Source organism: Stegodyphus dumicola, chromosome 10 (assembly GCF_044657685.1).
Source record: "Stegodyphus dumicola isolate Sdum_Otavi_A_Nest chromosome 10, ASM4465768v1".
NCBI lineage: Eukaryota > Metazoa > Arthropoda > Arachnida > Araneae > Eresidae > Stegodyphus > Stegodyphus dumicola.
In genome coordinates this window covers 177,479,809-177,483,272 of record NC_140777.1, presented here as the reverse complement: position 1 = coordinate 177,483,272, position 3,464 = coordinate 177,479,809, and the positions used below count along the sequence as shown (strand labels likewise).

At 30.8% G+C, this 3,464-nt stretch overlaps 1 non-coding gene across 1 annotated transcript; it reads left to right on the top strand.

Annotated features, from left to right (window-relative positions):
• The first annotated feature begins 286 nt into the window (after window positions 1-286).
• On the top strand, window positions 287-359 carry TRNAI-UAU (transfer RNA isoleucine (anticodon UAU)). Its single transcript has one exon. It is a non-coding gene; the product is annotated as a tRNA-Ile (tRNA).
• The last annotated feature ends 3,105 nt before the right edge of the window (window positions 360-3,464 follow it).

The following is a 3,464-nucleotide window of genomic DNA, read 5'->3' as shown; positions in this document are numbered from 1 at the left end:
TACTTGTAATCATTTATCAGGCTCCCTCTCACACTCTGAAACTGATTACCTCAAAGGATTTAAAGGAATTAAAAACTGGAAGAATTTACTTTAGAAGTTTTCACAATTGGAAAACCAATTTACGATTACCAAAATTGATAAAGCAAGCAATAATTTCAGTACATTATGAAAAAAGTTCTACAAGTCTCTAATTGAAAATGAGCAGCAAATTTCTACTACTTATTGTATTTCCAAAAATAAAGAAAGGGCAATAATCTATATGGTATTTCTCCCGTCTTCTTAGTATGTGTTCGTGGTGTAGTGGTCAGCACACTCGACGTATATTCGAGAGGTCCGTGGTTCGAGTCCCGGCGAGGGCATTGCTCATTTTTCATCTTCTTCTTTCAAAAAATACCTAATGTCTTTCATACATATAGTATTAAATCTGTTTCCATAAAATTCCGTTTCTCATTTTGAAAACGGTTTAAGTCAGAAATGCGTGTATAAGATCAACATTTGCAAAATAAAGCTTATATAGCCATCTACAACAGCCCTCCAGCAACCGAGCAGTAGGACCGCTGAATACTGGTAGTTTGATCCGGGCTAAAATCCTGGAGGAAGGGCTGAATTTGAGGTAACCGGTCCTTTAGCCATTGTTCTTACATAGTGTAACTTGTAATCATGCGTAACATGAATATGAGCCAGTTATCATTAAAAAACCCTCCACGTAAGCATCCTTCCTTTTAGACAGCTAGCCAGCCCTCAAGCGTTTTGTCATAATTTACATAACCTAGTTTAACCGTATGGCCACTCTTTACGAACACTACGTTGTATTACAGTACATATATTTTTACACACTAATAATCATATTGCGTGGAAATAATTTAGAGGACAGAAAAACAGTCGTATCATTAAAAAAAAAAAAAAAAATCTGATGTGTACACCACATGACTTCCTTGTATTGAAACATTAAATTATACGCATTTTTTCTTGCATTTCATTTAAACTTATTGGATTGAATTAAATCTACTTCGCCGACAGCGCATAAACCACAATAGAATAAATGCATTCTTTAAAATTCACTCTAGTATTTGTTTACCATAGCGACACTCTGGCGCTAGATTCACTTAACAGTATTAATAATTATATAACAGTTAACTTATATAATAATTGTATAACGGAAACTAACTGTTATATAATCCAATAATTATATAAGAGTTAACTTCATATATTTCGTTCCTATTATAACTCATAATTCACAAAATTTATATCATTTAAAGAAAAGAATTATCTAATCGTTGCCACATGTTCTATTCAAATACTATAATAAAGCTAGAATGATGTATAAAAGAAATTAAGCAAACAAAACAAAAAAAGAAAGTTTTTCACAGACGATTGAGTATTTCTCATTTCATTAATTCAGTTCTCACTTCGCGAGAACGCAAAAATACATAAGAACTCAAAATATCTATATTAAAAATTACGAAGTAAATCTCAAACACTTATTTCCTTGAAAAAATTCCAGAAAGAATTAAGCATGATTTAATTGGCAATAATAAATGAATGCGTTATCTTTGTTGTTGCAAAACTAAGTTTCTCTAGATTGGCAACAAATCCACTAGTCTCCTGTTTCAAATGTAAACATCAATGGCCGCCATTAAAAAAGGCTTAGCGGCAATTAAACAACTTTAAAATTGCTGATAATTCTAAAAATATTGCACACAGATTTACTAAAGGCATAAAATCCTTAACCGGAAGATAAAATCAACATAATTCAATCATTTTTAAAGCAAAAAATGTACAATTTACCAACATATAAGAGTAAAGAAACTGAGATTACTGAGCCGGGTAACAGAGTGGATATATATATAAATATATTTATATACGTTTGGTCCTGCCGATTGCAACCAAAATACGAGTGCACATCTACTTGTTATAGCAGTCCTATATACAAAAAAATTTCAACGTTCTGAGGCTACTCGTTTTTGAGTTATGCGAGATACGTACTTACGCACGTACATACGTTTGTACAGACGCCACGAAAAACTATCTTCAGAATTAATTTTAAAGTAGTTTTATAGTTTTTTTTTTTTTTTGAAGAAAAAGAGTATTTTATTCGGTCCTTACGTACAGATATCACGCAAAAACATCGTTAAATTGCGTTCGATAGCGGTCAAAATGGATATTTTCGTTGAAATATGCTGCCTGAAACTTTTCGCGATTACAGTACTTCCTTTTTACTTCGTACAAGGAAGTAAAAAAAAGTAAAATTCGAAAGGGGGGAAATAAAAAAAAATAAAAAATAAATAGTAAGTAGATAAAATCTAATACAGAAAAGGAATGAGAAAGTAGAATGAAATTTTTATTTCGTATTAGTGTGCTTTTTTTTAAAATTTAAAACATTAAAAATAGAAAAAAGTTTCTGATGTTTCTTCGCCATGAGGAATACTAACAGTGATTATTTAAATCATACTTTATTATTTCTTCATTCAAGATTTTTCATACTTGCTTCTGATATCGTTAACTGTAAATCTTATTCATTGTCTCCATATCCCATTGCCTGTTTTGAAACAAAATATATTCAAAAGCTATACATCAAGAGCCTTATCTGGGCTTAAGTTGATAATGATAAGTTCCGGTGAAAAACGTTTTGTTTCTTTTAACTATTTAATTTTTGTAATAAAGGTTGATTACTATAATTTCAAACTGACAACAGAAATTTTATTCTACACTTTCATTTGATGTTTATTATTGTTGCTTCTTTTTTGCTGATAAGAATTATTATTGACCACCAACGAACAATATAATTGATACTACTATGACTTCTTTAACGAAAAACTAAGTGCACTGTTTCTTTAATAAGTCACGTGAGAAAATAGGCCAATTAAGTTGATTTATAGATTATGGAGTAATACTTTTATTATTTATTACATCAATAAATCAAGTGAAAAGTGCATTAACAAGCTTAATTTTGCAAAAAATAAAAAATAAAATAAAGGAATAAAAACAGATATTTCTTTAGAAGGCAAGTCACGTGCTACCCTCTCGTCTGGTTTAGAGATTGGCATCCGTTGTCTGTCGTGTCGTTCTTATCAAAAAGAATTGCTCTTAGATAAGGAACTTGCCATTCACTGAATGGAATATGATAAAGAAGTCGCATCGCGAAGTAGAAACTTGCTTTTGCTAAGTATTTTGAAATGAAATACTGAAACTCGTATTTTGATTTTCAAAGATAATTTCAGACTGGTTATGTTTATGAATCCTAAAGTAACAGAAATAGCGTGCATGTGTGATCGTAGAGAAGTTTTTAAAAATAAGCGAAATGGTTGTCAAAAGTAAAATTTGAAGATTACAAGTGAATAGTGACAGTAGCACAATAGTATCAGTCGCCAGGGGCTATACTTGCTCATTATTAATTTACTAATTAAAAAAAAAAACAGAATAAGTACATGAAGCACAATATGTTAGGACAGCGTTTCTCGATC